This window comes from Canis lupus, chromosome 11 (genome assembly GCF_003254725.2).
Source record: "Canis lupus dingo isolate Sandy chromosome 11, ASM325472v2, whole genome shotgun sequence".
NCBI classification, from domain to species: domain Eukaryota; kingdom Metazoa; phylum Chordata; class Mammalia; order Carnivora; family Canidae; genus Canis; species Canis lupus.
In genome coordinates this window covers 29,166,773-29,189,835 of record NC_064253.1, presented here as the reverse complement: position 1 = coordinate 29,189,835, position 23,063 = coordinate 29,166,773, and the positions used below count along the sequence as shown (strand labels likewise).

Below are 23,063 nucleotides of genomic sequence, written 5' to 3'. Positions count from 1 at the left end.
GTGGCCAGTTTTGTTAGTAAGCTTCAGTCTACCACCTGACAACTCTTTTAAAGAAGGGAAAGACAAAGCAATCGTCCAAGGATATTTTTATCTTAAGCCCTTAATTATAGAATGAAATTGATATTGCCTGCTAAAGAAATCTCAGAATTCAGTTGGGAGCAGGGAACCCTCTTCTGAGCCCTGAAGTTATAACGTGTAAGTGTGTTACATCCTTGAGTAAACTAGCCCTGCCATCTAGCATATTTATAAAGCTTAGTACTTCTGAGAAGTCCTCCCTGGAGAAGTTAATCACAATGGTTGGGTCATTAAGGTCAAATTTACTAACACAGGCTGTTGTCTATATACATTTTTTTTTCATTCTACTGTAGTTCTCCTTCATACTCTTTATAGGATAAAATGACATCTAAACATGCAAGCTGGAGGAGTTTTGACAACCAGGTAATCTTCCTGGGCTTCAGCTTACATCCGCAAAATGAAGTATTTGACTAAATAGTTTTGAAGATCCTTACTGGTGAACATTCTGGGTTCATTTTATCCTGAGATACACTTTGTTGCACTCTCTAGTTTAGACTTGGCCTAGATTTAATGCCAAATACAAAGCACAGGATGAATTACTTCCTGATATTAATGTTTATTAAAAGGACTTACTGTTGTGTAGATGAAATTTTATTTTTAACCCAGTACACAGTCTTACAGATTACCTTGTAGGAGCAGACGTCTTTATGCATTTGTGTTCAAATCAATTTAACTTTCATTTTTAAGGACAATTGGAAGCATCCCAGTTCTCTAAAGTATGAGAAAATACCTAATGGCTAAACTTGTTGACCTAGGCTATGTTCTATGCTTTATTCTTCTCAAACCTTGGGCAGGCCCAACCAAGAGGCATGGGATTCTATCAACAGAATGGGATATTTATGGGACAGGAGGGTGGGAAAAAGGTAGGAAATGTAGACTAACAGGAGAGGAGTAAGTGAAAATATTTAAAAACAGAATTTTCATTCAGTATACACTCTGCTGGGCCTATGGATAAAGCAAACAAACAAACAAACAAAAAACCAAAAAAGACATTTTAGGATTTTCACTTCGGGTCTTTGTCTAAGCTCTACCCATCCACATGCCCACCCCCAGGAGAATTCCTCATAACTCACACTCAGTTTCCTCTATTATTAATGTTTGAATGGTACATTTAATGACCTCACAACTAGTGAACTACTGTTGATATATTACTATTAACTGAAATTAATACTTTATCCAGATTTCCTCAGTTTTTATCTATTTTTTCTATCCCAGAATATCATCCAGGATTCCATATTACATTTAAAAATCATGTCTCTTTAGTTCTTCTTGGCTATAAATTAACCACATTTATTTTTAACAATTAATTTCCTTTTATCTCAATACCTTCACTTATTTTATTTGGGTAAGCTGACTTAAATCCTTCCTCTATTCATCAGAGCCTACTTGTTTAAAAGTGTCTCTGTAAATCCTCACTTTCCATGCTGACTGCCAAGCATTTTTTTTTAATTTCTGGAAAACGTGCAGGTAATGAGGGCAACCCTACCCAGAGACCAATAAGCATTTATGATTAGTGAATCAAGGTTTTCTTTGGATGGCAAAAGGGAAATCATCTTTCTTAGTGAGTAAATGACTTGAAACTCTTAAATTATATTCAGTTGAGGAATAATCTAGCTAAATTTTAAAAGAGGTAGACAATTAAGGAGGGCATACGATGGGATAAACACTAGGTGTTATACTATATGTTGGCAAATTGAATTCAAATAAAATGAAAAATAAAATAACAAATAAATAAAATGAAATAAAATAAAGTAAAATAAAAATATTTGTTGAATATTTATAATTATACAAAGAAATAGTTAAGAACATTAACATTTAAATTACCTTCATTAGTCTTCATCTTGCCTCCTTAGGAAGGGTGAGAATCGTTCATATCTTCTCAATGTTTCTCATTTAATCTGTTCAACAGTCACTAACCTAGCTCTGAAATTGGACTTGTATCTAATTCAGATAGAAGGACCAGGAACTCCAGGGTTGTCTATTCCGAATTCAATAATAAAAACCCTGGCAGCTTCTAAATGAAAAGTCCTAGGAAATGCAGATTATTTTCTAATACAGAGCACAGCAGAGTCAGGTTGATAAGAATTGTTGCAGGCCATTCTTTACGTCCATAGTCATCAAATACCATTTAGACTGGGACACATGATGCTCTGCTTAACAAGCTGGAGAAACATAATTAAAAAACACAAAACTTTTATCCCAATCCAGAAATCCTTTTCAAAAAGGTAACAAAAAGAAAACACACTTATTATTGAACAGTATTAAACCAGAATGTGATATGCATCACAACCAATCCACTAAGATTGCAAAGACAGAAAGAAATCTTAACCTTTGATGTAGCCAACCAAATACATCCCATTTAGCATATTCCATTACATATATATTTCCAAGATTTAAAAAAAAAAAAAAAAAAAAAAACTTGTCCTCAAGAGGACTTGATAGCACCCTTGGTCATACATCATTATATTTTACCTTTACCTTGGTAACGGAGGTAACTATCTATGTTAGCTAATTAACTTTATCCAAAAGGGGCTGTAGGTGAAGAAAAAAAAGACCCTTCATATCTTTATGACAAGGAGATTGAAAATTTGGAGCAAAAGTCTTCCCAAATCTTGGCCCCTACCTTCCCACAGAAACTGGGCAATGGAGACACTACCTTCCATTATACTTACATTTCTGAAAGATGGCTGGTCCTTGAGAAAGACATTCCTAGGTCACAATGTTAATGAAAGACTTATTTGGTTCCTAAAAAGATACATTTCAAAGAGACAGAGAAAGAACTTCTATTGACAAGTTTCTAAGGTATATATTTTGATAAAAAGAGAGGAGAGGGAAATCTCTTAGTTTCAACAGGAAAAATTAAGCCTCATTTATTTTTATTCCTATTTGTCCTTATGCAAAGCAAAGATTTATCTTCTCATTTATGAAAAAGTATCTAATAAGCATCTGGATACGTGCCAGACTCTACACTAGGTATTATGAATATTAGTATTGGTGAGACGCAAAAAAAAAAAAAAAAAATCTAGGACTCCAGGATCTCACCATCTAAGGAATGAGATCCATGGGCTCAATGCCACATCAGTTCTGTTATAGGTCCTCAGAAGTCTCTCTTGCTAGGAGGAGAGACCTCTGCATAACTCTGGCTAAGACTTCATGCTCCAGGCACTGATTCAGAAAGAAGGCACCGTGCGAATATTCCTGTGTTGCACTTATTCTTTGCTGCACCACACCCTGCACACACTAGGATATTCTTTTCCTATTGATTATCCCAACAGGCCTGTACAGTATTATTTCTATGCCCATTTTACAGATGAATCTTGATCTTTGGATAATTTACCTCTGGACAAGTAAATCAGAGACCGATATAGATATAGGTTTATCTGACTCCCAAGTCTGACAATACTGCACCCACTGTTAATGAGCTTAGGTCAGGAAAAAAAGGCTAGTCTCCCATTAGCTGAGGTTTATAGCTTCTGGAACTGGGCACAATACAGCAACTAAGACCACCCAGAGTAAGAACAATCCCTCACATCTGCAATGTTCTTAACAGTATCAAGTCACCTCTGTACATGGTTTCATTCGATCCTTACAACAATATTGGGAAACTGTAAGGCATATTTTTAAAAGCCAATTTAGGTGTTAAAAACCTGAGATTCAGAAAGGTCAGATAACTTGCCCAACATCAACCAGCTAGTGAAGGACAAGCTGGGACTCCTCTCTAGATCTCCCAACTACTAGTTATCTGTGGCTTGAAATTGGAAAAATATCAAATTGGCGACTCACCCTATATATGGATTTCTAGCAGAGCTATAGAGGCTCCAGGATTCACCTGGAGCCTGATGTCTATCCTAAGAGCTGAGCTTGATTTAGTATGAGCCCTGTCAATTCTGCCTACATCAAGTAATCCTCACTCAAGCATTCCCTTATGTTTTCCTTCATGTGACTTGTAAATAAAATTCTTTTTGCTTGATAGTCCCTGTGGCTAAAATGTTTGAGTTTTTTCAAATTTATTTTTACTGGGCTTTCTAGAGAATGTTGTACACTACTTACCCCAAATGGGGCCCTGCTCTGCAGTTTTTACTCAGGTAAAACTAATGGCATTTCCCCAGAGTGAGGAATGTGTAATCAATCCTATTGTTTGATTTCAATGGCTTATTACCGGGTGGGAGAATTGTTATAGCAGAGGCAATTTAGAAAATCAGGTACAATTGACTTCAGTCAATTAGCATGCTGCAGTCTCAACAGCAAAAAGTCATGGCGTTTTATGCCAGAGATAGTATCAGTCATTAAATGAGACCACCTGGGCAACGAATCCCCAGAGACCACACTCTGTGTGTGTGTGTGTGTGTGTGTGTGTGTGTGTGTGTGTGTGTGTACATGTACTGTGTGCATGCCCACATGTGTTTAAACAGGAATGCATTCTGAATTGTTTTCAATCAAAGAAGGAAAAAGTGATCTTCTAAGTGGTTATCTCTAGTATTTTCTCAAAGATAATCAAACAGAACCATCCCTTTACAGATTCTGATGTGGCAGCCTTGGATGTGATATTTGGACTTACTGTGGGTGTGAGTTCTTCTGAAAAAGTTGAAATGATGCCTCTCTCTAAGAAGTATGGGAATGCTCAGGAAAACTCCCTGAGCTGAAAAGCAGAAATCTGGGTTCTCATCCAAACCTAACCATTAACTTTTCTAAAGTCTTGGGGTGAGTTAGCTAGTTCTTAGGCCCCTGTTTCCTGGTCTTCATGAAGAATTCGGATCAGATGTCTTCCAACAAAAAAAAATTGGCGTTTCCAATCCTTTCCCTTCCTTGGGAAAGGCTTTGTGTGAAAACACTGATTTGATTACAGCACAACTGTCTAGCATGTCTACGGACCATACCCACTGAGCCAACAGAGAGAGGCAGATCGAGGAGAGAGTACAGCTGCCCATCCTAGCATACAAGTGCATCTCCATTAGGAACGAATAAGTACATGCACAAGCACTACAGCTGGTGGGTGATTAGAATCCATCTTAACAATGAAAGATAATGCAGCCTTCATTTCAATAATGTGAGGTGAATCTATTGGTCTGAGAAGTCCCTTACACAGAGGTCCCTCTCACGCACTTGATGGAGAGGGTAAAGGAAGGCAGGGTGGAAGATAAGCTGTTGACATTTGTTATGAATCAGCTAGGTTTACAGACTTTATCTCAATCCCCTCACAGCAACACAGAGGAGTAATTAAAGCACACGTCATTTGCAGGAAACTGAAATTGGGAAGGTTAAGAAACTTAGCAAGTTAAACAAAAACAACAAAACATGCTAAAAAGCAGAGCTAGGATGCAACCCTTGGCCTAACACACAAGCTCTTTCCAATAGCACATTATATATGCAGAAAAGGCCACCTCCTTTCAATTGCATCTATTTATTTTACAGTACACATTTCCCACCCCTATTTAGGCACATCTTTTCAGAGCATCACCCAGAGGTAGGGAGCATGGCCTAGCTCCTGGGGGCATGCACGAGGTCTCCATTTGTCTCCCTCATAATCATCTCGACTTCATGACTGCTCATTTTGTCCATTGCAGCTTATTCAACCCAAGGCCCCATTGTGTTTGTAGAATGTTCTTTTTATTGTTGGGAAAGAAATATCTTTAATAGTTCAAAGGCAGGCTGATGTCGATGCTGGTAGCTGCGTCAGCACGGAGACAGCAACGACTGCATCATGAAAAGCAATTGCATTTTTGAGGAGCAGCAGCTTTTTGCAATCCTCGTCTCAAAAAGATCACTTTCAGAATGTGGCATTGGGTGGAAATGGATGCAGTCATCATTTTCAGGGGTTTTTGTTGGGCTGTGGCAGCTGGGAACTCTTTTCTCATCTTCTACAACCCACAGACCCTCACACAAAACAGGAGGTAAAAATGCCATTGTCCTTAAAATAAATCTCAGCAGTGCAGCTACATATTGTAAGGAAATTTTTGTGGAAAAAAAAGTTTTTTGTAAAGGAAAAATGATCACAAGACTTCAAGTAAAAACTAACTTGATGTGGAAAGTAGGTGTTTTTCCTTAGTAAATAAAAGAGAATAAAAATTTTTGCATATAACGGATAGGCACTGTTCCTTCCCATTAGTGGCATGGCCCATTTTCACCCTTCCAGTTCTGTCCTCCTGGTTTTGCTCAAATACCAGCTTCTCAGAAGCCTTCTCACTTTGCTTTGGGTGAGACTTTTTCTCCCACAACTTCTAATCTGTTTTGTACCTGAGTGCTTCTTTCCTTGGGCGTTTTCTTTCCTATTTGTACTCTGATTATGTACGCACAAATATTGTCTCCCCCTACTCAGTCTGTAATCTCTTTCAGGAAGGAATTCACACTTTCATTGATTTATATACTCATTAAACAAATGTGGTCTGAACAGTCAGGTGCCAAGAACCATCTAGGCTTTAAGAATACAGATATTGATAAGGTAAGAATAACCTTCCCTTTTCCCAAGGATCTTCCATTCAAATGTGGTAAAGAGACATATAAACATGTAGGTAAATTGTAATCAGGGGTATGCAGGATGCATATTGAATTCATTTTATCAACTTCTAAATATGTTAGTTCCTGTTGAATGAATAAGTGAATGCAGACTCCACTCTTAAACAACGGTAAAGGCTCTAAGGAGAAACAAAGGATATGAACTGGTGGAGAAATGAAAAACCAACGACATATGTGTTCTGGGGAGCACTGTGACTTCTCAGCACTCCAAATTAAGTCTTCCTGTGAGCCTAAGCCCTGAATCTTTCTTTATTGGCTCTGTTTCCTCTATGTATGAAAAACTTTAAGCAGCAAAGGCAATACTAAGGAGGTAGCCAGGTGGGATACAAAGACACAGCTTTGGAGTCAAAAGAAATAGTATATACAAAAAAGATAATATTAGGCAGTCTGTGGCAAGTGGCAATTGAGGATGCAGGTACTAAATGCATAATCTGACATTATTCAGAGAAACTTCATGGGATAGGCATACTTACCAGACAATGAGAAAAGGTCAAATGCTTATGGAAAAAAAGCCCAGGCATGGGCCATGTTATCCAAAGGCAGAAAGACAGACCATAGTACATCTGGAGTTTCTTATTTTCACGGTTGAGGATTCCTGCCTGGTAATATTCCTGCCAGATAATATTTTGATGCTAAATAGTAAAATGCCATATACATTGTTTTATACATCTCTTACAACATTTTCTCCTGTTGGCTGGTTCTACCTCTTCAATATTGTTTAATTCCTTAGGCTACATGATCCCATACCATCTTTGTTTTCTTACTATTTCCATAACTGATCAATTTGTCTTTGTAGAATGCCCTCCTCCAACCTCCAAATGTCAGTGTTCTCCACAGTTCAGTTCTTGTCTTTGCATTTGAACTATCAAAAAAATGTCATCACCTGAAATCACACCGTCACCCTTGAATTCAACGTTCAGTTTTGTTAAGATGGTCATCTAATTTTTATCATCAAATTCCACTTTCATTTTACCAGAGTATTAAGTACATTTATTCCTCAATGCACATTCTTTTATCAGACTTAGTGATCCACCTGTTTTTCATATTCTTCATTTTACCCAGACAGTAATCATCATCAGAACTCCACGGCTACTGTATATTCCAGGGCTTAAAAACTTCTCTCCACAAAACAGGTTCCCCCATCAAATTCCTCACTTCTACTGATTGTATCATCATTTTCCCTGTCTTCCTGGTTTACAGTATCAGGCATATTTGATTTCTCCCTCTTTCTATCTTCATGCCTAGTCACTGGAGTTGATTATTCTGAAAGTCTGCTTTTATGTCTCTGGCACTAGGAACAATCTAAAAAAAAATTTTTTTTGAGCAAAAGTAATCAGACACAAAAAAGTATTTATTGCCACACCATCTTCTCCCTCATTGTCACCTGCTCCACTCAGCCCTGTCTCCTCATATGTAGGCCTTTGTGTAGTTATCATCTTCTGTACCTCTAATCTCTGGCCTCTTCTAACCCATCAGCACTTTTTAGCCTGATTACTTTTCTTAAAAATACATATTTAATAAGCCCAGCCTTGTTGCAATTAGTCACTTGATGCTGTCCAGTAGAAATACAAATCAAGTCACAAATGTGAGCTATGTGTATAATGTAAATTTTCTAGTAGCCACATGATAAAATGTAAAAACAAACAGGTGAATATGATTGTTATATTTAACCCAATATACCTCAAACGTGATCACTTGAAATGTAATGATTGATAATGATGAGATTTTTTTTTCATACTGAGTCTTTGAGATCACACATCTAATTAAGACTAACCACAGCTGAGGTCATCTAAACTATATGTGGCTAGTGGCTACCATATTAGACAATGCAGCTCTGCGGTATACCTTGAGCATATACATTCCTGGCTTATGCTCTCACTCTTATATCCCTCCTTTTTTCAACATAATGAGATCCTGATAATATCTCAAGGCTCTCCCAGCTTAAGTTCTAACTCTCCTGGGTAGATTTCCCTAACCACCACAAGACTATGATCTCATCTCATGAGATGTAATAGCTATACCACACAGCTGGCATCCCCTATGTCTGCCTTTTGTAATTAATGCATGAGAACTGCATCATGGCCAGATTGTCAGTATCCCGAAGGCTGATACTTCTCTCTGTCCTTCAAAACACTTAGCAGAGTGCTTTCATTGAGAAAACACAGTAAATATTTGTCGAAGGAGTGATGATAGTAAAGTGTTACAGTAATTTTAGTATATAAATAGACTTTATTAATCACCAGTCTCATATTATTTACAAAGTGGCTGTGATACCACATTATACTATCACTGATTTCATTTTAAGGTTGACTTTATAGGTTTCAGGGAAGATTTATTTTCCCAAACTATAACATTTATTCTTGTTTTAGGATAAATGAAATATCAGAAATAGGATAACAGACAGTAAATGGAAAGCGAAGTAAAACTAGTATAATTTTCTCTCTGTGATTTATTTGTATATGGAGTGATAAGAATATTGATAGTTGAAAAATAGTGAGCATATCAGTATTATTGAAGACATAATTTAGTAAGCTCCAACAAATATTGTCTGATTATCTTATCAGTATGGAGGAATTCTTGGAAACAAATTTAGAAGATTTAATAGAAGAATGTGTTGGAGAAAGTGATTTGATAAGGGATCTCCACATCAATTTGTATAGGGAGGTTTTGTACAATTACTCCGTGGACAGGTTTAAAGGCTGTAGCAAATGCTTTATCAGGGAATAGTAGATCCAATGGTGGGCTATATGTTTACATATAAAAGGGGCACTTGATGAAATTTCACACAAAGAATTGCTGATTAAAGTAATGAATCCTGGTATAGAGGGCAAAGAAGCTGAATGTGGGTACTATTTTCTTTATCCTGTGGGGGATTTGCTTATATTACTTTCATATCATGTAAGATAGAAACTGCCAGTAGGCCAAATGGTGATTAGTTTGAAGAACATAACTCATTAACATATTACAAAGTCTAGGGTAAGTTGACAAAGCAAATCTTACATAAAGTGTAAAATAAGTGAAATCTGTACTTAGAAGGCACTCAAACTTTACTATTGCCAAGTACTCTATTCTCCCTTCAGGCCTATTAATACCCAATTATTGCCCACACCACCTCCATTTCATGTGATAGGACTTTTCAGATGTACTCTGATTTTGCTGAAAGCCCTTGCAACTTAAAGATTTCAAGATACAAATACATGGTACAATGACTGGCATTAGGGAAACTAATCTGGTTGAAAGCCCCACATCAACTCTTAAAATCATGCTATAACCTTCCTTCATATAAAACTGATGCTAAAGTCCAAAACTCATAATATTTACAAAAATGGTTTAGAAAAAAATGCTTCCTAAACTCAATCAATATTTTAAAACAACTAAACGACTATAAACAAAATTACAATATTTGTGCCATGCATATGCATCTATAACGATTTGCTGTTTAGGTAACAGCTATTGTCAAATGGATAAAACCTAAACTGCAAAGGCCTGAGTTGTATATATATTTATTCTTCTTATAACTAAGGTTGGGTTTTTTTGTTTATTTAAATTCAATTAATTAACACATAGTGTATTATTAGTGATCCAAGGGGTTATCATTTATTTAAATGCAGGCAAAAAAAAGTGCCATGCAGGGAGTAGGGAAAAATAAATAATATTCTGGTTGACAGTTACATTTGTGAATCCGCCTGGAATAGCGGAGAGTGTGGGTAGTAAATGGGTTGAACACGATTCATAATGTATGCCAGCAGTTATGTAGCAAAGCTTAGGTACAACCTGAAATAGTGATGGGAAGAACAAACACAGCAGGTGCCAAAGCCAAGGATAAAGAGTGGATTATCCAGTCAAGGGGACAAGCCATACATGGGAAAAAGAAATGGATGCTCAAGCAAAACGAGGATCAAACCAGCAAAAAAGTAGTTCAAGAGAGAAGTATTGGAGAGGGACAATCCTTCCAAGAATGTCAATGGAAGATTTTTATTTTTTGTTTGTTCATTTTGTTTTGTTTTTTGGCAGATAAAACTAAAATATATGAGTAGTAAAAGAGACTGGCTTAAAGAAAAAGGGTATGGGACATGGGATAAGTAGAAAGTGGGAAAGCTATAAAGATGTCTGTTAATTATAGCTATTATTAAAATAAAGCAGTTGAGAATTTCAGAAATCCAATCCCTAAGTAAATCTATTGAGTCTTGTAAATGCTTCTTCAGCACTAAAATCAATGCAGGAAACTGGCACAAGCCTTAAGAAAAGAAATACAAACACAAATCAAGAGTAATAATTAACTTTGAGTTTAAGAGGTGAAAAACCATTTACTACAGGCAGCAACAAATTGTAGAGAAAATAAAACTGAACAGAGTCTGAATAGGAAACTAGACTCAGGAGCTGGTATGCAGTATAATATGTAGGCCAAAAACAAAAATAAAAGCAAAAGACACTGTTTTCTAAACTATTGAATTAATTATGAATTTGACCTTTATCGATTCCTTTTCTTTTTCCTTCTTCTCCTCCTCCTTCATCATCATCATCATCATCATCATCATCATAGCCCCCTCTTACCTCACCATGGCCAACTGCTTGTCATGACTACAAAGCCTTATATAACCTATGATCTGGCCTCCACCTCCTCTCCCATCCCTGTAATACCAGGCTTTTCCTGGCTCACTATACTGTAACCATACTGGGCATATTTGTGTTCTTTAAACACTAACGTTTGTTCCTATGTTAGAATCTTTGCACATATATGTCTTTTCTAGAGGTCCTCACTCCTTTCTCTTTCCATGGCTGGTCCCTCTGTTATTCATGTCTCAGCTCAAATTATCACCTTTCAACAAGATTTTCCTAACTACCCTATTCAGCATCACCCAATATTTGCTATACAGTATTTTGTTTTATTTTCTTCATGACATTTAATTCTATTTAAAATCATCAATTTATCTGCTTATCTGTCCATCTATCTATCTATAGTTTTTGTTTGTTACCTATGTTACCTATTAGCATATAATCTGTAGCAGAACAGAAACCTTGACTTTTTCTTTCCCAAGCTATAATTCCTAGTGTATAGAATTCATGGTAGATGCTCAAAAGTATGTGTTAAATAAATCAATGAATGATTTAAGTATTAAGTGAAGAAATCCACTGTATTTTTGAAACTCAGAACAGCCATGAAAGATAAGTATCATTTCCTTTTTTATATCTATTTTACTGAAAAGGAGACTGACTACTCTGTGAGCTCAGTTGATTTATGGAGATCACGTGGCAAGTAAATATGTCCACAAGACTATTGTTTTGCCCCCTACAATATCTTCCTTACCTACCCCCAGAATATTGTGAGGGTCACATAAGAGTGTGAACAGATTTTAGAACACTTTAGTAATGTGAGATATTTTATTTCAGCTCTTACAGATATGACATACTTATTTGCTAATTACTGATGAACATCACTTGTTTATAATCTGGCAGCTAGCTACATGAATTCCTGATTTTCTTGTTTTTATCATGGAATAATAATGCCTCAGTCAGAGTCTAGGGAAGTATCCCTAGAATACACATCTGAATTCCCTTGAGATTACATTGAAGATTAGCTGTTGACCTCAAAGGAGTCGCCTTTGTAATGATGTCAACAAAAACCTCAAAAAAGTCACATTCTATGTAATGAATCAAAACTAGGACAAAGCATTAGGCACCCTGTGTAAACCGAAGAAAACTACACAAAGATGATGCTGCAGATTGGTTTTTGTCTTAACCTTCACTACACCAAGAAGTCTTCCCACTTTGGGTAATATGTCAAGAAAAATTTAGTTTTAATTCATACTTTCAGAAGAAGAGAAAGTAAAACATAACCAACATAATAGCAAATAAAAATATATTATTGTAAACAGTCTAAAAATTTTTTATAAGGGACTAAACAGCAATAAAATAAATTCAACTTCAAATCAAATTTGAATAAAAATGGGATAATAAAAAATGAAGCATAGAACTGAGCTTACTGAAATTAATTAATCTACTTAAAATCACTTTTGCATCAGTAAATGAAGAAAGCTGTCTAACTTTCTCTTGGGTTTAGGAAGAATCTTGGCATATGTTAATCCTGGAAACATTGAAGTCTTCTTTAATGTTGATCTTCTTAATCAAATCTTTATGTTTTTAGTTAATACTTTAATATATCAGAAGTTAATTTTTTTAGAGATTTTATTTATGTATTCATGAGAGACAGAGAGAGAGAGAGAGAGAGAGAGAGGCAAAGACAAGGCAGAGGAAGAAGCAGTCTCCACGCAGGGAGCCCGACGTGGGACTCCATATGATGCGGGGTCTCCAGGATCACACCCTGAGCTGAAGGCAGTGCTAAACCGCTGAGCCACCCGGGCTGCCCCCCAGAAGTTAATTTAAGTGATTATACCAAAGACATATGCTCTAATAGATAACAATGAATTATAATCAGTATTATAGAAACTAATAAATATAAATAAAAAACATTAAAATTTTTTCAACTCACCTAACTAAAGAAATCTATCAAAACAATAAATGATGCAATTTTACTTATCAAACTGACAAAAACACGAAATTCAAATATAACAGTATCTATTAGCTTCAGTATAAAGAAGGAGGTATTCTCATATCTTGCTGGTAGGAGTGTTATATGTTATAACCTTTCTGGAGTGCAATTTGGTAATAGGTATTATAAAATATATAATTTGATATGCAAGCTTGACTGAGTCCAGCATTCATCCTTTTTTTTATATAAATTTATTTTTTATTGGGGTTCAATTTGCCAGCATATAGAATAACACCCAGTGCTCATCCCGTCAAGTGCCCACCTCAGTGCCCATCATCCAGTCACCCCCAGCCCCCGCCCACTTCCCCTTCCACCACCCCTTGTTCGTTTCCCAGAGTTAGGAGTCTTTCATGTTCTGTCTCCCTTTCTGATATCTCCCACTTATTTTTTCTCCTTTCCCCTTTATTCCCTTTCACTATTTTTTATATTCTCCAAGTGAATGAGACCATATAATGTTTGTCCTTCTCTGATCCAGCATTCATCCTAATGAAATAATCATGATTCATGCAAATATATAGTTTTGAGGGGGTTTATCTCAGGGCTGCTTATGCAAGAAATAAAACTAACAACAACCTTTTCGATGGGTCTATCAAATTATGTTTCATCTATAAAATTAAAATTTAAAATAGCTGTGCAGTACCTAAAAATGTTGTAGAAAAACAACTCATATTATTTTAAAATATTTGTGGAAAAGTAAGTAAAAAATAGGAGCAACAAAATGCAATTACTGAACTTATAAAATGTATGCTTGCACAAAAAAAAAAAAAAAAAAACAGATTAGTAGTTATATACCAAAAGTCCATAGCAGCTGTCTCTTGGTGATAGAATTATGAATGACTTTTGTTTTCTCTTTTTTCATCATTCTCAACAGTGAATATAGAATTATTTTTGTATATAGGAAAATATGTATTATCCTTATAAAATAAAATAAATCATTATAAAATTCTGGTTCATGACTTAATCTCGAACAAAAGTGAGATAATGAAAAAGTGGGCACTATCACAGAGAGTAAAGAAAAGAAGAAAAAATAAATTAGAAATATGACTAAGTATAAAGAGGGATGGGAGAGATGGGAGGACCATATTCCAGAAATATGTTTCATTCCAAGTAATACCGTGAGCAGGTAATAGACTTTTCATTTTTACTATGTAGGCCAAAAATTAACAGTCAGCAAAGTGTGTAAGTTTTTTTTAATGTGTGTTTCCTTAATTTACCCTTTTCATCAGTGTCTGAAGAGTTGGTGTTACTTCTTTCTAGGTTTTCTTAATGATTTGGAAAATTTTAAATAAAATTAAATATAGAACACAAATTAAATCCATTGAATATTTCTTGTAATATCAGGGGCCAAAATTAGCCATAAGGTCTCATTATTATTATTGTAGTGATGTTATTTCTACAGTCTATAATATTTTGCATGGTAGAAAGACATTTTTGTGTACTTTATTGCACTTATTCTCACCAAAATTCTTGAAAGTATTGTATTATTTTAATTTTGCAGCTGAAGAAACAAAAATCTAGCCAGTTTACATGACTCCCCATCATCTCAGCAATACACAAAACAAATGGAAACTAGCCAAACCAAATCTATGAATCGTTCTTATACTAAGGGTGACTTTGAAGAACACCTTTTCATGCCAACCATGAAACTCCTATGTTTTATTTTCCTTTTATAATAATAAACTATAATTCCAAATTATTCATTCTTTCTATGATTGATCTCTATGAGTATATAAGCCTGTTGATTATAGAACATCACAGTACAGAATTTGCAACTACTTTCTGCATTTTATCAGTTTTTTTCCACATTCCAAGCACGTTATAAAGAATGAATGCTCAAGTTCTGCAAATTATTTTTATTTTTTAAGAAATTTAGCAAAGCACTATTCTTCACTTCCAATTTGATTTAGAAAGTATATATATAACAAAACATATGCAAAGATTATTTAAAAGATGTACTTTAGATGAGATGATTATAAACATTTATGACATCCAAGAGCCTTTGAGGTTAATTTTAAGATTAAACTGGAAGAAGATTAGATTAATTTACTAAAATATTTTATTTTCATATCTATATTGTGGATTTTTAAATATAAAGTTAGAAAGTAGCCTCAACTTGCCATCAGGGAAATACATATCAAAACCACAATGAGATACCACCTCACACCAGTGAGAATGGGGCAAATTAACAAGGCAGGAAACCACAAATGTTGGAGAGGATGCGGAGAAAAGGGAACCCTCTTGCGCTGTTGGTGGGAATGTGAACTGGTGCAGCCACTCTGGAAAACTGTGTGGAGGTTCCTCAAAGAGTTAAAAATAGATCTGCCCTATGACCCAGCAATTGCACTGCTGGGGATATACCCCAAAGATACAGATGCAATGAATCGTCAAGACACCTGCACCCCGATGTTTATAGCAGCAATGTCCACAATAGCCAAACTGTGGAAGGAGCCTCGGTGTCCATCGAAAGATGAATGGATAAAGAAGATGTGGTCTATGCATACAATGGAATATTCCTCAGCCATTAGAAAAGACAAATACACACCATTTCCTTCAACGTGGATGGAACTGGAGGGTATTATGCTGAGTGAAATAAGTCAATCGGAGAAGGACAAACATTATATGGTCTCATTCATTTGGGGAATATAAATAATAGTGAAAGGGAATAGAAGGGAAGGGAGAAGAAATGGGTAGGAAATATCAGAAAGGGAGACAGAACATAAAGACTCCTAACTCTGGGAAACGAACTAGGGGTGGTGGAAGGGGAGGAGGTTGGGGGTGACTTGGTGGCGGGCACTGAGGGGGGCACTTGATGGGATGAGCACTGGGTGTTATTCTGTATGTTGGCAAATTGAACACCAATAAAAATAAATTTATTATTAAAAAAGAAAGAAAGTAGCCTCAAAGGAGCATTCAATGAGAAACAATAAAACTTAGCCTCTGACTCATTGAGCTCCTTTTTGCTCTTGTTTTGGATATTTGGAGGAGAGAGGAAAGATGTTAGCATCAAGTAGATAAGCCACCTAATACCCTGACTCCGAGTTCCTTTATCTTTCCTATTCAATAGCATTTGCCTCCATTCCACGGCAGTCATTTACTCTCATTTATAGGCTGGATATATTCAAAATTATTTGTGTAACTCAAACTTTTCTTCTGAGTTCTAGAAACCTTCACCTTAACTTAAAATTGTCATTTGGTTATCTCACAGACATCTCACAAATAATATGTCTAAACTGGAACTCTTCTATTCTCCTCAAATTGAATATATTTCCAATCTTCACTATCTCAGGAAATGGCAGCACCATACATCTAGTTGCTAAAGCCATCATCCTTCATTCCTTACTCTGCCTCACCTTCACATCAGTAAGACTTTTCTTTGTACCTACTAAATCTATTGTCAGTCAATCCAGGGTTCCTTTCCCTCTACTACCAGTATGGTAGTCCAAACTTCCTTAAAGAATTTCATTTCCATTTCCAACCATTCTCTCCCCAGCCTATCATCAAATAAAGAGGTAAAAAAAAAAAAAAAATTCACACACAACAGCCAAAAAATCTTTTAAAACAAAACTTGCAATAATAACAAGGTCCATTAATTTTTCCAATGAGCTAACTATACATTTCATGTCCTAAGTAAAAAATATATTTTACATGCTTCTATTTCTTTCTTTAGAGCTTTATTAAGGTACAGTTAACACATAATATACTGTACATGTTAAAGCGTACAATTTGATGAGTTTTGACAGATGTATATACCTGTAAAGCCATCACAGCAATCAAGATAACAAATATATCCACCAACTCCAAATGTTTATTTATGGCCCTTGTAATGCCTCCCTCCCATCTTCCTTACCTACATCTACAGATGATCACTGATCTTATATTACTCAAGATCCGTTGATATTTTCTAGAAATTGACAGAAACGAATTAATATTTCCACTTGCCTAAACTAGTCTTATGGAATCCAAATTGTTTTTTCCAATTTCACTCTTACAAAGTGAAAAAAAAACAGTAACAAATAGGTTTACAGGTTTGATGAAAATCAGTGGAAAAATAGCAGCATGATCGTCCAATTTTGAGAATGGCTTAAAAACTTCTGAAACCCTATCAAACTTTGATAAACTGGTATCTTTTACAATCCTAATTTAAACTGCCTATATACTACTAATAAATGTCCACATTTTAATTAAAATTTGAATTAGCCTTTTCCTCAAACATAGATTTGTCTCTTTCTTTTTTCACATTATGATAATACTTTGGAAGATTCTGTATTCTAGAGACCCTGTGATGTTAGTTAAAGCAACTGAATGGGCTTTGCGTATGTTTGCCAAAAGCTAAATCTTAACAAAAGTTTACAGTGCATGGAATATTTCATTTTGTGAAAATTTTTCATAGACTTTTCCAACAGAAATTTGTTTTTTTATTTAATAATATTTGATACTTATTAATATCATTCATATAAAATTGTGATTACAAAGTATATTGAATTAATAATCTAAGGTTATCATTTATCTTTCCAGAATAATCATAGCATGTTTTGCTTCTTCTTTCTTTAAAAGAAATGTTTTCTATTGCTCTTTACAACAATGACTATGAAAGGAAATGCCAAAATATAACTAATTTCAGTTCTTTTTCAAATTTGACATTTTTTACTACCAACATAATATAAACATGCATCATTTAAATGAGCCATATTTTAATAGCATCATTTTCTCAACATTCTAACTGACACATTTCTTTTTGTTTAGGGAGACGTCTGGTAAACTGCTGTGGGATCTAAACAAGTAAGATTTAAAGCATGCTGAGTTTGTTTTGGGTTGGGGGGGTTGGCCTGACTTTCAATGTTTTTGTTTGTTTTATTACTTAATAGTATTTCTTTAATACTGCGGGTTGTAGCTTTTTAGAAAAGTGTTAACAATTTTATTGTGGAGTATGAGAAAAAAAAAAGTAAACTTTTAACAATTTGAGATTGTTTGGAGACTTAGAAAACCTACCTGAATTTTCTGTATAAGGTAGGCAGACATAAAGACATTGCAGATGGGGTAAAATTTCAAACCCAATGTAATGGAAATGTTTTTATGAGAGTGAATATGAATCCATATCGTGAATTTTTACAAAGTATTTTTTTTTTTTTACAAAATATATATTGCTATACTTGTCTTATTCTTGCCTCTTGCTTGTCAGTAGAATAAGTCAATGGATGGTTGATTTGATTTCCCAAACCACCTCACATAGAATCATGACTCAATGCCAGAGAGTTTGGGTAATGTAAGATCCACCCCAACATTGGAATGAGATGTGTTGGGATGATGAGAGAAGAGGTTTAACTTAATAATGTTAATAAAGGACTAGGAAGGAGAAGAGATGGAATGAGGATCAAAAGGAAAGCAAATGAGTAAGGAAAGCACATAATAAGAAGGAAGAAAGCAGATCACCATAGAAATAAAGATTTAAAAAAAGATTACATACATTACATACTTCATTTGTCTCTGGAAGAACAGAATTAGAGATAGAACAAATTAGGAAAAGAGAGCAGATATTGGAACAAGTAAGACTACAGAGCAGATATCAGAGAGACAGGATATGTCATAGGTTGTGTTTGAGAAAAAAGGGAAATAGAAAGGAGTAAATAGTAAAAGATGGGGGAAGAAAGTTTAATTTTTAATGTTTCCTACTTATTTGACAATTCAATTACTTGAAGCTAGACTTAAATAGTTTTAAAAAATATAAGCATTGAATATTTCAATCTATCTTATTGAAGAAAAAATCCTAGATATTGTATAATTATGCGATGTTTCCAAGAATCTCGCTTTATGCTCAATTTAAGCCATGCTTAAATGAAGAAAATGTTTCTTGACTTGTTTTAAGTTTTCTTATGAGTATTCTAAACTTGTTCTACTCTTAAAATCACATAACTTCTGAAAAAGGGAAGATCATACATTTGGAAAGGTGAAATAACTTATTAAAATGCATTTTTAATTTACAGAAAGTATATGTTAAGCAATTCAAATTTATAGTCAGAACAATTCAAATTACTCCTGCATTCAGGGACACAAAGCCCTAGATTTACCCTATAGTTATCCTGTAATTGCTATTTACAGGCAATGGAAAGGTTAACAGTGGTGCTGATCTCAATCATAATGTACAGATTTACCAAAGAAACTTGTAGAATCGACATTTTTTTGTCTCAATGCATAAATCATACAGATTTCAACAAGATAATGTCCTTTGTATTGGCATAATGATTTAAATAAGTAAAAATTCCTTTTTTAGCACCCCTTGGGAAGTGTGCTTTTAGGTTTATGATTGTTACTGCTGTTGTTCATTGTTTTTTTAGTGGCTATAATGTGTTAATCATTGACCATCACAATATAAAGTCTCTTCCTAACAGTTGAAGTATCTTGGGAAAAAGATTTTGGTTATTTATGATCTGTTATGTATAAAGTTATCACTAACGGTCTACCATCCATTATTTTTCGTAACTATAGAGCAAAGTTCAATGACGGCACAGTAAAAAAGTTTCCATTGATTCTGACTCTAAAATACTGGGCAAAATCCCAACATCACCATGATGGTCCATTTAATCATTCTGGGCCTCAGTGTTTTTATGTTCAAATGAGGATAATACTACCTACTCACAGGATTACTATGGCATTTGAACAGGTCAGCAATGTGAAAGCATTTGGAATTTGGTCAACATTAGTGGTTGAGGCATGGGTTTGTGCACCCCAGAAATTCCTAGCCAAAAGCCCATAAGCCACACAAATGACTTTACAAGGTCGTAATTCAACTTTATCATTGCAAAAGTTATTTGGGGGGTAAATCAACCTATCATTTAAAAAGCTATAGTCATCATCTTCATGGCTCTACATCTGGAGTACAGGAAAAGTCTTTCAGTCTCATAAAAATCTCCACCTGCTGTCTGGTGCTGTACATTCCTCTCCTGGAATAAAACTAGGACCTCTCTTCTATTTTCGTGGCACTAGGCTAGGTGGTTTTATGTACGTTTCCTCAGATAATCCTCAAGTCAATCATAAAGAGAATATCTGATTGCCCCCCTTCACAGATGATTCTCAGAAAAGCTGACTAATGTGACTGAGTTCACCTAGATTAAAAAGGAACAGAGTTGCAATTGGGATCCAGACTCTTTTCACAGAGCATGTACACTGGGAAATACCCCTGCCTTTCTTAGTGAAATATAGTCTTTTCAATACAGATATTTGTGGAAGTATTATAGCAATGATTTTATCCAAATTGGTGTAGCTAAAATGTTTCAGGAAAAGAGGAAGAAGAAGGAAAGTGATTGCTAGTTCCCAAGGAGGGGGAGTACTGCTGGAAGGGTAAGTGGTTAGTCTCACCGACTCAGTTCTGTGCCTTGAACAAGTTCTGTGGGAAGGCATTAGTGAGAATTAAAAGCAAACAAACACAAAATCTTCAATTCTTTCCTACTTGGCTATTTGACAGCAAATTCCTCAAGTCTTCCCGCATGTGCCTTTAAAATCCAATTCATCAATATTCTTATGATAGTTTAACAGAGAGAAGTCCAGTCCTATATTTCTTTCTATTTATTGACATTCTCTCCTTAACAAAAACCAAAGACCCTCTTCTTTGTATACCCCTGCTTTTCTGCCAATGGTATGAAATTTGTGGTTCATTTGAGTTGGTCTAAGTATACTTACTGAAGTCAGAGAAGAGGATAATTATTATATACAAATGCATCCTGAATAGTTCCTTTGAGACACCAGCCTCTTGAACCTCTTTAGGGGAAAAAAGCTGTTAGAAAAAATAAAAGTGAGGCTCTTACATGATGGTTAATAGTTTAAAAAGTATATTTGTTTCTCATTAACTTCACAAAAATAAACCTGTTTTAGCTTTTTTAAGATAAGTTGTCCTAAAAGGTTATACTATTGAGCAAAATCAAGAAATAATTCTCTATTTCTTCATACACAGGTATACTCACATGCACAGACATACTAACAGACACAATTACATGTACACAGAGACTATAACAGGATCATTCCCTACTTTCTTTTTTTATTATTTTTTTATTTTATCTTTTTCATTCCCTCCTTTCAATGAAATATCCCATATTGTCTGTTTTTTTTAGAATACATTGAAAAAGTAATTTTGGAGAAAAGTTGAAATGATTGAGTCTTAAATGTATTATACCACTTTTAAAACTTTAATAATCCAAGCCTATCTAAAAACTATGTTTGAAGTAATCACTGTTGCGCCTTGTAAACAAGAGGCTGACTGTGTTTAGAAATATGCTTGCATTGTACTGATATCACAATACAGATTTTTCTTTCCTCAGATTGTCTCCAGTGTAAACACACTGCTTGATAAAGATGACAGGAAAGCTAACTTGATTGCTAGGCAGCTGTATTGTTATTACCATAGATAAACACACTTATTTCCTCTTTGGAGTATTCCTAGTAAGGAATTTCTGGACGAGTATAATGTTTTCTTTTGAGTTGATTATGATCTTATTTATTTTAGGTAATCACATAGGTATCCTTTATACTTTTGTAAGACTGGATTTAAAGCAGAGAAAAGTTCAGAGGGAAAAGGTGAGCTATTAAATGTTGTTTTTCAGGGCATGATTAGAAACAGGGATGTTATTATTGGAGTCTTATACAAAAGGAGGAATCAAAATTGTACAACACAAGCATGTTTCCATCTAGATTATGAGACCTAAGTGTTATCTTGGGATCATGGAGGAGCTTTATTTACAATATCAAGTTTGCTTATGAAACTCAAATAAATGTTTCCAGGAAGAAAAGAGGTAATAATAGTAATGGACCAAACAGTTGTTTATTTTGCACGGTTACCTCTTGATTTTGAAAGAGAGTTATCGTTCTCCTGTGAATCTTATATAAAGCTTACAATTTACTTGCTATAGAAAAATGTTCATTATCCGCAAAAAAACTCCAGATTATGAGGATCAGCAGGCATCAAGAGGGCAGAAATACAGCAGCAGAATTCCGCAGTAAGAAAGCATCAGAGTCCAGTCTGGTTAAATTGTAGGATGTACCTAACAAGGATCATGTTACCTAGGAACTATGGCTTGTGCTTTGGCACTTTCAGATAACTCATGTGCCCTGAGTGTCTTTTTGTGATGAAAAGGAAGGGTTGATTTAGTGGGACCTGAGTAATGGAAAAAATGCTGGCAATAGCACCTTCACCACCACTACGAAAAAACCCATTGGACATTGGACACCTCCCATGTCTGATAACAGCCAGGACTCCCAGAATTGTGATGTCACTTTGAGTATCTGGGTCAGGGCAGAGGTGGTCCTGTCTATAGTATCCATACATGCAAGAGTACTAATACTTGGATAATCTCGTAGAGCCATATATTTGCATCTGGAAAAAAAATCAGTATCCAAAAGAACTATTTCAGCATAGCAGATTAACTGGCCTCCAGTACCATCTACAATGCAGCGGGGAAAGGAAGAAAAAGAGGCTTGTTGCATGTGCCCTTTGGGGCAGTAAAACACTCATCATTCATCTGACACAGACTGTTACCAAACATAGAAGTGAGTGAAGATCCTTCCATATTTGAAGACTATTATTAGTTCTGTCTTGTGAGTGATCGCTTCTTTGCTATCATTAATGATCAATGATAGAACATAGCAACGATGGTGCAGCACTATGGGGTACTCCCACGACGCATTTATTTTCCCCATCACCTTGAGAGTGGTTTCCAAGATTAATTCTTGTGTCACTGCCCCCTTATATTAATTATTGCTGCAGAAGCTCTTTATAATATATCAGGGGTTAGCCACTCTTTTGTTACTTTGATGTGAAGTCCCTAAAGCCTCAGAGATTGAAAACACACAAGCAAACAAACAAAAGAACTGGCGAGACTTTTCAAACACCATTGTGTATACCTTTTTAAAACTAATATCTGTATTATCTGCACCCCCT

General features: G+C 35.2%; 1 protein-coding gene across 36 annotated transcripts in view; it reads left to right on the top strand.

Annotated features, from left to right (window-relative positions):
* Window positions 1–23,063, top strand: part of PTPRD (protein tyrosine phosphatase receptor type D) — a 2,185,700-nt gene that overhangs the window by 1,513,081 nt on the left and 649,556 nt on the right. For all 36 annotated transcript variants that reach the window (XM_049116106.1, XM_049116100.1, XM_049116099.1 and 33 more), the window contains one exon: window positions 17,882–17,917. The gene's annotated coding sequence lies outside the window, so the exon portion shown is untranslated. The remainder of the gene's footprint in view (window positions 1–17,881; window positions 17,918–23,063) is intronic.